The 13,960-nt window shown below is 45.6% G+C and overlaps 1 non-coding gene across 1 annotated transcript; it reads right to left on the reverse strand.

Annotated features, from left to right (window-relative positions):
• Nucleotides 1–9,032: 9,032 nt before the first annotated feature.
• On the reverse strand, nucleotides 9,033–9,118 carry LOC120694424. The gene has a single exon (XR_005683485.1). It is a non-coding gene; the product is annotated as a small nucleolar RNA Z102/R77 (small nucleolar RNA).
• Nucleotides 9,119–13,960: the final 4,842 nt, after the last annotated feature.

A 13,960-nucleotide genomic window follows, 5' to 3' on the forward strand; every position in this document is an offset into this window, starting at 1 on the left:
CGTGAACAAGAGGAGATTCCCCAAATTGGTTATGTGGTACCTCAATCCAATCGACCGCTTAAGGCGTATGTTTGCAAACCTTCGAGAAGGAAAGCTGATGTGTTGGTGGCATGAACAGCGGATTCAAGACGAGGGTAAGCTTTCACACCCAGCCGATGGCACGCAGTGGAAAAGGTTTGATGAGATGTACCCCGAGTTTGCGAATTACCCAAGGAATGTGAGGTTTGCACTAAGGACAGACGGAATGAATCCTTTTGGGGAAAGAAACAGCATACACAGCACATGGGCAGTTATATTGACCATATACAACCTACCGACCTGGCTTTAACAGAAGAGGAAGTACATAATGTTGTGTATTCTGATACAAGGGCCGAAACAACCGGGCATTGATATAGATGTCTTCCTTGAGCCATCTGAAGCTTTGGAATGAGGGTGTGTGAATGTGGGACGAGTATGCTAAGGACCACTTCACATGCAGAGGAATTATAATCGTTACCATTAATGACTACCCTGCATTGTTCTCGATCTCTGGACAGATCAAAGGAAGACGGGATGTTTAGTATGGCTGGATGGCACGATGTTTGTATACCTGGATGGTTCAAAAAAAATTTTGTATCTGAAGTACCGCCGGTTCCTTGTTGAAAGGCACAAATACTGCAGGAAGGCGTTTTACGCCCTCTTTGATGGTAAGGCAGAGTCAGGTTCAATACCAATAAGAAAACACAACAGCAAATATGTTTTTGATATGGTAAGGAAGATAAACATCAGCTATGGCAAGAAGATCAAGATAACTAAAGCCCCTATAGAGGGCATGCCTTTCAAGAAGATGTCAATGTTCTTTAAGTATTTGCCATAATGGAAGGACTTGGAGGTTCCACATGCCATCGATGCTATGCACATAAAGAAGAACGTGTTCGATAGCACTATTTGTTTGTTGATGGATGTAAAAGGCAAGACAAAGGATGGCTTGAGGTCACGTTGAGACCTCGTGGAACATGCGAATGGGAAAATTATGCTGCCAGCCGCTAGCTACAAACCTGACATTAGGAGAGAAAAGGGAACTTTGCCTATGTCTACGTCGTCTAAAAGTGCCAACCGGGCTGTCATCTAAAATAAAGAAACTAGTATCCATGAAAGATTTATCGCTAAGTGGATACAACGCTCACGATTGTCACATGATGCTAACGGTATTCCTCGCGGTTGCTATAAGGGTTGCCATGCCTGCGTTTGTGCGTATGGTAATAACTCGGATGGTCTACTTCTTTAGCAAAATCTCACAAAAGGAAATTCGTTTAGATGAATTGGATTCACTGCAATAGTTCTGCATGGAGACTATGGCCTAGCTAGAGATGTGTTTTCCTCCATCACTTTTCAACATAATGCCACACCTCATGGTACGTATGGTCGACCAGATCCGTGCACTTGGTCCTACCTACTTACATGAAATGTGGGCATACGAGCGTTTCATGGCGACTCTAAACCGCTATGTTCTCAATTGTGCTTGTCCTGAGGGGTTCATGATAGAGGCTTATTGCACCGAAGAGATTGTAGAATACTATCAGGATTACTTGGTGGACAAGAAAGGTATTGGCGTGATTGCATCTCGTCACACGGGAAAGTTAGAAGGGAAAGGAACAAGGGGGAGGAAAACATTCGTTGATAGGGCATACCATCAAGTGGCAAGCTCTCATTTCAGTGTCCTACACCAGTTGGAGATTATGTCTCCGTTCATCGAGCAGCACCTTAATATTGTTCGCCGCAGAAAGCAACAGCCGATCAGATGCTTGGGTCATGAAGGAGCACAAACAACGATTCGCCACCTAGCTCATGGACCAAAACATAGAGGAGGGAACAACTGTTGAGGGAGTCACATTGAAACTGCTGGCTTTGTGTCCTTTTGCACAGGTCAGGACATGGCAGGCATACGATATTAATGGGTATACATTCTACACATTTGCCAAGGATAAGAAAAGTGTCTGCCAAACAGTGGAGTTCGGATAGACGCCATCGATGACACGACGGGAAACAAGGTCATATTTTGGCCTTATAGAGGACATATGGGAGCTTGACTATGGAAGGACCATTCAGATTCCTGTGTTTAGGTGCCAATGGGTCAAACACCCACAAGGTGTAGAGGTGGACAACTACGGCCTGACGATTGTTGACCTGGCCAAAGTTGGCTACAAAGATGACCCTTGGGTACTCGCCAAATGAGTTGCACAGGTTGTATATGTCCTCAACCCAAGCCAGAAGATCGAGAAGCACATAGTTGCCTCGGACAAACAGACTATTATCGGGGTTGATGGTGTGAACGATGTGGAGGCCTTCAATGACTATGATGACATGCAGGTCTTCACAGATCTACCAACCAAGATCAAGATTGTAGAAGCAAGCATAAAGGATGTTAAATCATGGTCATGGCTGGATGGAGAGACAAGATTTGTAACCGCCTAATGCACTATTGTTATTTAATTTCACATTGTAACCTTTGCACGTCAAATATTTTGAGTTTGATCAAAATTTGTCTTCTGTTTTTCAAAAACAAGTAAATATTAAAGGAGTAATATAAAAAAGGATGTAACAAGTAAATATAAGATAATTATGTATAAAAGAAGTAAATAAAAGACAATATAAAACAAGAAAATATGAAAAGGAGTAAATATAAAATAAGGGAAATAACAAGTAAATATAAGATAATTATGTATAAAAGAAGTAAATAAAAAATTATATAAAACAAGAAATATGAATAAGTAAATTATAAATTATAAATAAGTTAGCAGCAGCAGTTGACGCTATCCACCGCGGTTGCTAAGTGACTTAGCAGCAGCGGTTGGAAAGTCCACCGCTGCTGCTAACTATGGGCAGCCGGCCCCACTCCACTTATCAGCAGCGGTGGACAATTTATCCACCGCTGCTGCTATATGTTAGCAGCAGCGGTGGATTACGTTCACCGATTCTGATAGTGTCCCAGATTTTTTTCAACATCGATTTTAGTTTTTAAACAGTGTTCTTGTGACCCTCCACCAAAAGTTGTTTTGGTTTTTTGCTCCTCTTGGGCCTATAAATACCCTCCAGTGCCCCCACCTCTTGCCAAGCTACATCAGTAGAAACAATGCCTCACATATTCTTCTCCTCCTTCCTTGCCTTTCTGCTTATTGGGATAGGTTGCATGTAATGCAAACTCCAAGTTGTGGAAAAATCCTAATCTCTCGCCGGATGCAACTATTCCGGTGGGAGTTCCAGGTTGTGGAAAAATCCTAATGGATTTATTCCATAACCAGTTGCCTTGCAGCTGCCCTACCCTCCTTTATAGAACTTGCAGGTGGTGTACATCTCAGCTAATATGAGTCCTACCCACCGGCTGAGAAAATACTCACTGAGGTGTACACCACCTGCAAGTTCTACAAAGGCGGTTGCAAATCCATCAAGTTAGTGGATAAATTGTGTGTATGTTGACATTTTTTTATAGTTGTGGAGAAAATGCTTGCTGAGATGACTATAACATGAGTGCATGGCAAATGTGTTCTTGTTGTTTAAGGTATGATATTGCAAGAATATATAAAAGTAGAGGGGTAAATAGAAGAACTAAATATAAAAGAAATAAATAGAAGTAAAGGAGTAAATAGAAGAATTAAATATAGAAGAAATGTATTCTTGATGCAGGTTGGAGAAATGTATTATAGAATAAATATAATAAGTATAAGGCACTTAGCAGCAGCAGTTGGAAAAATTCACCTCTGCTGGTAAGTGAGGGTGGCCGGACCCACTCCATTAGCAGCAGTGGTGGACATTTACTACCGCTGCTGCTACGAGACTTAGCAGCAGCGGTTGGAAAGGTGCACCGCTGCTGCTAACTGTGGGCGGCCGGCCCCACTCCAGTTAGCAGCAGCGGTTGACCCTATCCCTAAAATCCACATATTGCCGGTGTTTCTTTCATATAGCTTCCACTCACCACCTGGGTCACTTGTGAAGTTAGCCTCATCGTCTAAGTTTCAACGTGATACATAGTTCACTTTATCCTTTTCATGTGGGGGCTTGCTATTATCTTAGTATAGCATATTTATTGAACTAGAGAACTTATTTGCATTTTTTTGTTAACACTACAATATTTTATGAATTTAATTGTATTTTTGATGATTTACTGCAAAAAGAAATTAATAATACACAAATAGCCTCGGAAAATAAATATATTTTGTGGAGGGGTATCATATGTCCATATAGCATCCCAAAAAGTTTGGACAAGAAAATCCATATGTTGCCGGTGTTTCTTTCATATGGCTTCCACTCGCCACGTGGATTACTTGTGAAGTTAGCCTCATCGTCTAAATTTCAACGTGATACATAGTTCACTTTATCCTTTTCATGTGGAGGCTTGATATTACCTTAGTATAGCATGTTTATTGAACTAGATAACTTATTTGCATTTTTTGGTCAATACTACAATATTTTATGAATTTAATTGCATTTTTAATGATTTACTGCAAAAAGAAATTAATAATACACAAATAGCCTCGGAAAATAAATATATTTGGTGGAGGGGTAACATATGTGCTCCATGAAACATCTCAATTAATAATGCAATACACAACGTTTCTGTATATGTATAAATCACTAATAATGTTTGCTTTATCAACTATTAATTCCCGAAAATCCCTATGTATTGTTGGCCCCTAACTGAAAGGCATCTTATGAACATTGTGGCCGACCTCTGCCGTTTCACAATGCACGAAGTATGCAACCGGCAAGGTCGGTTCTTTGATCCAGAGTCATACCTAACACGCGACGACAAATTCAAATGGCTTATCGACTGGGAGCACCATTCATTTTAATGAACTTGTATTAATTATTTCTGTGCAGCCTTCTGTGCATATATTGTATGTTTGTATATATGTGTAAATATATATATGTATATCTGGTGAAGCTGGATGTATATAGGATAACAAATGTGTGTTAACTTTGTCACAGCTTTATTATCGCATGTGTTAGAGAAAAAGCAACGAAAATGCATTTCAATTATATATTCGAGGTGTGCTACAATACCGGTGATCCCATTTTGTTGATGTGTTTCGAAAATACTAAATATCTGCATTTCAAATCAAACGGCAAATGCTATCACAAATAGCGGGAACCAAATGCTTTTAAAATGGCGGGAAACATAAACAGAGCAGGACATTCAAATGTTGCGCCAATATTCAAACATTAGCAGAGGCGGTGGAAAATTCATTACACTGCCTCTGCTACAGAGTTAGCAGAGGCGGTGGGTACAACCCACCGCCTCTGCTAGACCAAATAGCAGAGACGGTGCACAGAGTCCACCGCCTCTGCTAAGTACATAGCAGAGGCGGTTCGAATCACTGCTGCTGCTAGCTTCGGGTTAGTAGCAACACTAGCGCAGCAGCGGATCTTTCCACCGCCTCTGCTGTGGCCTCTGGGACCGCCTCTGTAGTGCGTTTGTGTACTAGTGGCACTCTCGCCCTCCACAATGCTGGAGATTATTTTAACTTGTATGTTTTATGTTTGGCTTGCACTAGACCGTCGATCTAGGCTCTCGCACGGGTTGGATTCTTTAGAAACAGGTATGCCCACAAATCCAACGCAACATACGCATCTCCGCAACACTTAGTTGTTGAATATGTCTTCTTTTAGTGAGCCAACACTCTGCACAGTACAACATCGCAGGTCTAATAGCCGTCCTATAGAACTTGCCTTTTAGCTTTTGTGGTACCCTCCTGTCACATAGAACACCAGATGCTTGACGCCATTTCATCCATCCTGTTTTGATTCTATGGCTCACATCTTCATCGACATCCCCATCTTTTTGTAGCATCGATCCCAAGTATCAAAAAGTATCCTTCTTGGGCACTACCTAACTTTCCAAACTCACATCTCCTTCCTCTTGTCTAGCAGTAACGAAGTCACATCTCATATATTCAGTTTTAGTCCTACTAATTCTAAAACCTTTCGACTCTAGAGTCTGCTGCCACAACTCTAGTTTCCTATTTACTCTTGCTTGGCTTTCATCCACTAGTACTACATCATCAGCAAACAACATGCACCATGGGATATCTCCTTGTATATCCCTTGTGACCTCATCCATCACCAAGGCAAAAAGGTAAGGGCTCAAAGCTGATCCTTGATGAAAGCTGATTGGGAAGTCACTTGTGTCACTGTCATTTCTTCGAATACTAGTCACAACATTGTTGTACATGTCTGTAAGGAAAATGGACCCCTACCCATTATACCTTAAAGGTTTTGGGGTTTGATGACAACATTAACCAATGGGACTAAGATTGTGTCATGTTGTATGTGATTAAGTCCCAGGGATGAAGATGATGGCTTGGTGTGTAAAACACCTCATTGAAGGCATCAAAAGGCTATAGAAGAGGTACAAGTGAAGACTAAGCAAAGACCCAAGTCACGGCAAAGAAATACGGTGAGAGGACAAAGCTGCAGAATCAACTTTCACACGACGGACAGTCCGCCGTGTAATGGTGGACGGTCTGGCGTCCACGGACCTGCGGCTGCATGGCATCCGACAACAGCCCGGCGACAAAGTCTACAAAAGACGGACGGTCCATCGCTACACGATGGATGACAAGGAACGAGAGATATTCAAGACAACAGGCAAAGCAACTCTACACGACGAACGGTTAGGACTTTATGATTTCCCCCCCCCCCCCCTCTTAGGCGTCCGGTTCACTTTCAATGTCCTTAATGAAGGCCACATACTTTGTTAGGACTTTATGATTTTCCAAAGCCCACCGCATAACCTTCCTTGGTATCTTATCATAAGCCTTCTCTAAGTCTATGAAAACCATGTGTAGGTCTTTCTTTAGCTCCCTATGCCGCTCCATAACTTGTCTTAAAAGAAAAATTGCTTCTATGGTTGATCTCCCTGGCATGAACCCAAATTGGTTCATGGTAATACACATCAATCTTCTCAAACGATGCTCTATAACTCTCTCCCATAGCTTCATCATATGGCTCATCAGCTTAATCCCTGTGTAGTTAGTGCAGCTTTTGATATCTCCCTTGTTCTTGATGATTGGTACTAATATACTTCTCCTTCACTCTTTGGGAATCTTGTTCGATCGCACAATCTGGTTAAAAAGCTTTGTTAGCCAAACAATAGCTATATCTCCTAGGCATCTCCACACCTCAATTGGGACCGCACCAGGGCCCAGTGCCTTGCCCCCTTTCATCCTTTTTATGGCTTCTCTAACCTCAAACTCTTGAATCCTACGCACAAAGTGTCTATTGCCATCATCAAAGGAGTCGTCCAACTCAATGGACGTGCTCTCACTCTCCCCATTGAACATGTTATCAAAGTACTCACGCCACCTTAGTTTGATGTCCTCCTCCGTAACCAAGAGTTGATCCCTTGCATCCTTAATACACTTGACTTGATTGAGGTCCATTATCTTCCTATCACGAACCCTAGCCATCTTGTAAACGTCCTTCTCTCCTTCCTTTGTACTCAGCCTTTGGTAAAGGTCATCATATGCTCTGCCCTTTGCCTCACTCACTACTCGCTTTGCAAACTTCTTTGCCACCTTGTACCTCTCTATGTTATCTGTACTCCTATCATAGAACACACATTTGTATCGCTCTTTCTTCTCCTTAAGGGCCTTTTGTACATCCTCGCTCCACCACCAAGTCTCTTTAGTTGCACCTTTGCTCCCTTTGGTAACACCAAGCACTTCCGCAGCCACCTTCCTAATGCAAGTTGCCATCTTCTTCCACGTGTTGTTTGCATCTTCCCCTTCTTCCCAAGAGCCCTCCGTGATAACCCTTCTCTTAAAGTCTTCCGACGCCGCCTCTTTTAGTTTCCACCACTTCGTTCTCACGGCTTTGACTTGTTCATCCCATCTAGTACGTAGACGAAAGCGGAAATCAGCCACACGAGCTTGTGTTGAGAGACAACACACTCTCCCGGTATTACCTTACAATCCAAGCATGTCCTCTTATCCTCTCTTCTTTTGAGAATGAAGTCAATCTGACAAGCGTGATGGCCACTACAGAAGGTCACCTCCCTAAAGAAGTTGTTGGCTACCATCAGATTGTAAGCTATAGCAAAGTCTAAGACTTCCTCTCCCTCCTGATTCCTACTACCATACCCAAACCCTCCATGTGCCACCTCGTAACTTGCATTAGACAACCCTACATGGCCATTGAGATCTCCTTCTATGAAAAGCTTCTCACTGGTGGGTACCGCTCTAACCAAGCTATCTAGGTCATCCCAAAACTGCCTCTTTGTACTCTCATCATGGCCTACATGGGGAGCATACGCACTTATAACGTTGAAGACTAAGTCACCAACAACAAGCTTGACTAGGATGATCCTACCCCCCAGCCTCTTGACGTCCACCACTCCATTTTTCAGACTCTTGTCAATCAAGATGCCCACTCCATTTTTGTTTGCAACTGTTCCTGTGTACCAAAGCTTGAAGCCTGTGTTCTCCACCTCCTTCGCTTTCTGACCCTTCCATTTCGTCTCCTAGACGCATAGGATATTTACACGTCTCCTAATCGCTGTGTCAACTAACTCTCTTAACGTACCTGTGAGGGACCCTACATTCCAGCTACCTAGATGGATCCTAGTTGGCACGACTAGCTTCCTTACCCCTCGCACTAGCCGAGTCAGGTGCGAAGACCCTTGCTCATTTAGCACTACACCCAGGAGACGATGTAGCGCGCCACTGAGGAAGCGACGACCCGATCCTTGCCCACTTAACACCGTCTCCAGATCACGATACAGCGCGGCACCAAGGGGGGTGACGGCCCGGCCCTTGCTCATTTAACACCATACCCGGGTTGCGATATGGCGCGCAGCTAAGAGGGTTACGCCCCAATGGTTTTCTCTTGGGTTTCATCTCCATAAGAGTAGCTGGGTTCTACATTGGCTCGCCACGCCTAACACAACCCTCCTCCTTTATCCGGGCTTGGGACCGGCATTGTTGAAACATCGTTGAAACAACACGGCAGAGATAAAATAAAGGCTTCAACGGTTTCAAAAAATTAGATTGTGAAGGAAATGATCAGATAGAGCTAATACAGTTTGAACCATCATGGTGGCCAATAAAACCAATAGGGAAAAAATTTGATCATCACACCATCTCCTCACAGAAAAAACAGCACTGCTACATACAAAAAGTAGAACCAGGACCAAAGAAAAAAGCTCACCCAGAATTCAGTATACAAACACGGCACACAAGCAGAAAGATTGAGAGACTGAAGAGTTGTGACTCATCTGCATACATCAACAGCAGTCTTCCCACTCATAGGAGAAGCAGGAAAAGGGAAGAAAGATTTCAAACAAGGTGCACTAGCACGAACTTGAAGGATCGTCCAACTAATTAGTGCACTGACGTAGCTATTCGTAGTAGTTAATAGTTGTGCACTTGTGCTAGCTCCTGATTGTGTGTTGTCCATTCAAATGATAATAAGTATATACTAGAAACACAGCGCGGCTTTGCCGCACCCTCAATGGAGTTGACCAGTACACTATGTCAATATTAGCAAGATCAAACATATTAATCCCACTTGGCAGCTGTTGGAGCTCCATTTTTCTTGTTCTGCCTTGTAAATTTTACCTTCGCCCCTCTGGGCGTTTCCTACTTTTCAATATAACATGCAGCTCTCCTGCAGGTTCATTAAAAAAACAGATTAATCCCATGTTTTAATGGTTCCATAGCCTATTCTGAGTATATAGTTAGCTGTTGCATACGTAGGATGATCATATTGCAAAAGGACAATGTTGTGTAATAATAAAAAAGGTAAATTTGTCACCTGAGTTAAAATCTGATGGCCAGCTTAAGATTTGGGTCAGAAAATTCCGTCTTGTGCATTGTTATTGTTCTGGAGGAACTCGATGTTTCATTAGAGTATTGTTCCTAGTATGGAAGCATTTGCCTAGATCCAGCATTCAAGTGCACTTGTTGGCCTATCTCGCCCGACCCCTAGCAAGAAAATGTGTCTATCAAAGTGAAGTACCAGAGTGAACCAATCCATGATAATATAAAGATTAACTATCACAATGCTATGATGGCACCAAAATGCTAAGCAACATGCTACATGTATAGAACTATAGATGGCACTCAATCAGGTGGTCTTCTTCTGCTCAGTTGTTTGATATCTTTGGGATCAGCTTGCATGCTCTGAAAGTTACAGTATAGTAGGAAGTATAGATCATAAGGTAAAATAGCAATAAAAATTTTAATTTGTGATACTTAGCCCACTCATTTTTGCATAAGGACAATACAAAGCATTGTAGCATTAAGATTCAAATCACAGTGAATCAGTGATGCTTTAGCATCAAAAGGTTAACAGACAGGAAAGTATGAAGAACTGATTCGGGGGAGAGTATAAGCAAAAGTAGCTTACTCGTTGTCATAGTTTGTGCCTGGACAGTCAGCCTTTGTGCATGTATCTTTGGAATAATGAAAATTCAGTACTGGCAGATTCCTTATCATATTGTCCCACTAGTATCTTTGTGATGTTATGAAGGCATAGAGATTTATTTATTGTTTCTTTTCTTTAACTTCAACATGGCTCATGTTGTCCAATGCACGCTGGTACTGTGACCAATATTGCCTGAACACACTAGTATTATGGCCAACTATGAACATGAGAAAAATTACAATGCAAAACTCTCAAATAAGATTTATAGTTTACATGTGTTAGCTAGGAGTACTCAGTTTTAGTTTGTATGTTTGGAAAAAATCAATCTTTTTGTTCAGGCAATTCCCTATTATTTTGAAAGAATGTTGTTTGACAGTTCAGGGTGGAAGCTCATTTAGCAAGGTAATATACAATGTAATCGTAGTCTTCAGTTGGCCTTGCACAACGGAAAACGAGATGCAAGCGACTACTAATTTACAATTAAAGTACCAGAAACGCTAACAAAGGTCGTACAAGTAGGGTAGCCTTTGTTACCTATTCCATGTTTGAATTTCAGTACCTTGTGAAGCATATTAAGTCTACGGATATTAAAAATAGTAGCATAGCATTGTCCACTGAAATCACTGGATCAAAATATAAGGCCATTATACCTAGAAATAATTTTTGCCTAAAGGAATAGCGAGTGGCTCAAGTAATCAGTGGACCGGTTCTGCCTACTTACTGGACAAATAAAGCCTTGATCACTGCGATCTAAACGGACATATTATTAGTCGACATTCTGTCGAACACATGCAGCGTGTGTCAGACATTTGGCAAGCTAGCAAATCTATGACAGTAGGTGTGCGCCGAAGACAGTGCTGCTGTTACTATCCAGGCAGCTGCCCAGGCGCCAGGAGGACCCGCGGAGCACCGGCCTTCTTCGTCGCTCGGCGCTCGCACCTTGCTCTTCACCAGCGTGTGGACAGCTTGGCGCCTCCACGGGCAGTGGGATGAGGGTGCCAAACGACGGTTGCTCTGGCGCAGGTGGGGGGGGGGTGGCGCCGGTGGAGCCGAGGGAGGAGGCAAAGCCCGGCCCTGTGGCGCAGCGTCCCGAGCACGGGCCCCGTAGCCGGGAGCAGTGGGATGTGATGAGGGGTTCTGCGGGTGTTGGAGGGGTGCGATAGGAAGGGGGATGGCGCCGCATGTCCGGCGCCGTGGGTCCTATGGGTGGCTGCAGTGTCCTCGTCCTCTCCTTGCTATAGCCTATAGGTAACAAGCATAACCATACTAGATAGACTAGCCAAGAGTATTCGCATTCTTATGACACCAGCCGATCAACCCGTGACAGTGCATTGGCTAGTTTTTGTAACGTGAAATAATTAGTTTTTTGGGGTATGATGATACATTTAATGTAATATTTTAGCTTCCTTTGGACGAAAATTGAGGTGAAAAGACAAGCAGATAAGATTGATAAAGAGTAAAATACATCTCCGGTCCCTAAACTTGTCACGCTGTGTCATCCCGGTCCCCGAACTCTGAAAGTAGCTGATTGGGTCCCTAAACTCAGTTCGGGTCTCAACGAGGTCCAAACGGGTATGCCACCTTGGACTGTCATGTGGGACCCCCACGCACACCCTCCTCTTCCCCCCACCAATCCCCTATCTTTTCCTCCCGAATCCATTCGTTCCTCTTTGAACAGACTTCGGCGGCCGTCAAACTGTGTGGCCGTCGCCTTCTTCTTTTGTTCCTATGCTCCCAGACACCCATGGCTTTCGGACGTGAGCACCACGAGGGGGAGGACTACGGCGGCCACCATGGGAGAGGTCCGACGGCTGCAGGAGGGGTACGCGTGGGCGGACTTGGCGTTGCTGGAGCCGACAGGTGCCGCGGGCCGTGGGCGCGTGCGCGGCGTGGGGCGTCGCGTGGTGTTCCTAGTGCTGCGGCAGGGCGCGGGCACCGTGCAGTGCGTGGTGGCCGGCGGGGATGGCATGGTTCGCGGCGAGGCTGAGCTGGGAGTTCGTGTGGACGTCGCCGGCGTCGTGTCGCTGCCGGGGGAGCCCGTCCGCGGCTCCACCCTGCAGGTGGAGATCCAAGTGGAGAAGCTCCACTGAGTCTGAGCAGGGCCGTCCCCAGTTGCACTACTGAACTTATTGTTTGCAGGAGTAGGTCACTTGTTTTTGCCTGGATTAACATGCTAGTAGTATGTGCTACTTGGTCAACTTTTCAATATAGAAACTAAATTTGAGGTTCTGCTTGTGTGTTAGCCGAAGGTTATAGCTTCAATCCTTAAGGCCACAATACTTTAAAAAGGGCAAATTGCATATCTGCCCTCGTTTGTACCTACAACTGTATGTTTGCCCCTTCTTTTTAAGGTTTGCATATTTGCCCCTGTTTTTCATGTGTGAATCATCCGTTTGCCCCTGATTTCCAACGGCGTCCACCGAGGCAGCTTCCAGCGAATAAAGAAAAGGAAGTATGGAAAATCTAGATAGGAAATGTCTCTCCTACCCCTGCTCTGTTGGCTCTCTCATTGGGGGAGGACCGGCGGAGGTGGCAGAAGATTGAGGCGCGGGGGAAAGGCAGAGGGGCGAAGGGAGCGGGTGGGGCTGCCTGGGCTGCCGGAGTCGCGCGGGGGTCGGGAGGCCGCGGCCGCCCGCCAGTAGTGCGGAGGAGCAGGCGGAGCCCGTGGCCACCGACGGCCGAGCCTGTGGCAGCCTGCGAGCGTCGCCTCTCTCCTCCCCCGCGCCCTCGTCCCGCGCCGGCGAACGTCGCCTCTCCGCCTCTTCCTGCCTCGCCGCCACCGGGGTGAAGACAGGGACGAGGCCCGTGGCGCCGGCCATGGGCCCGGCCCGCTCCTCCTCACGACGGCGGCTAGCAGGAGCGGAGGTGGCGCGCTGTCCCGCCGAGCGCCTTGGTCTTCCCGCTCGACGCCAACAGCCTGCTCCGCGACTGCCAGCGCACGCCGCCGGAGGTCCGGAGCTCAACCGCTAGCACCCCAGCTGAATGCTAGCGCGTCGGCGGTGAAGGACCTGGGCTGGCGGCCGTGCGCGACGCGGAAGCAGTGGCTCAGGTCGCCCGTGAGCGTAGAGAAGGCGGCGACGCCACCACCGCCGTCATCGCCGCAGCGGCCGCGCAAGTCCCACGCGGCAACGGCGTCGTTGAGGGGCGCGTGGGCGAGGCTGCGCACTGGGGCCCGCTCCTCCAGCATCCAGTTGTGCACCCGCGCGGCGGCGCCGGGCGCGGCCAGCTGCCTCCCAGTCCCACGCCGACGAGCGCCGTAGAGCGCCGCCTCATCCTCCACCGGTGAGCGGATGTCTTTGACTCTTTGTTGATGCTGACGAGTGGGTCCCACAAGGGCTTATGTGTCTTTTCAACTGCCATTTAACACCGTCACCGGCTCTTAACAGAATAGGGGCAACTGGAAGCTTTAGATTCAAAAAAAAAGGGGCAAACATGCAAAGTAAAAAAAAGGGGGGCAAACATGCAATTAGAGGACGAAATGAGGGTAGTTTTGCAATAGCCCCTTTAGAAAAAAAAGATTGAAATTGTGCAAACAGTGCTTCTGTAATCCTTATAGGTT

The sequence above is a fragment of the Panicum virgatum genome, unplaced genomic scaffold (assembly GCF_016808335.1).
Source record: "Panicum virgatum strain AP13 unplaced genomic scaffold, P.virgatum_v5 scaffold_5826, whole genome shotgun sequence".
Classification (NCBI taxonomy): Eukaryota; Viridiplantae; Streptophyta; class Magnoliopsida; order Poales; family Poaceae; genus Panicum; species Panicum virgatum.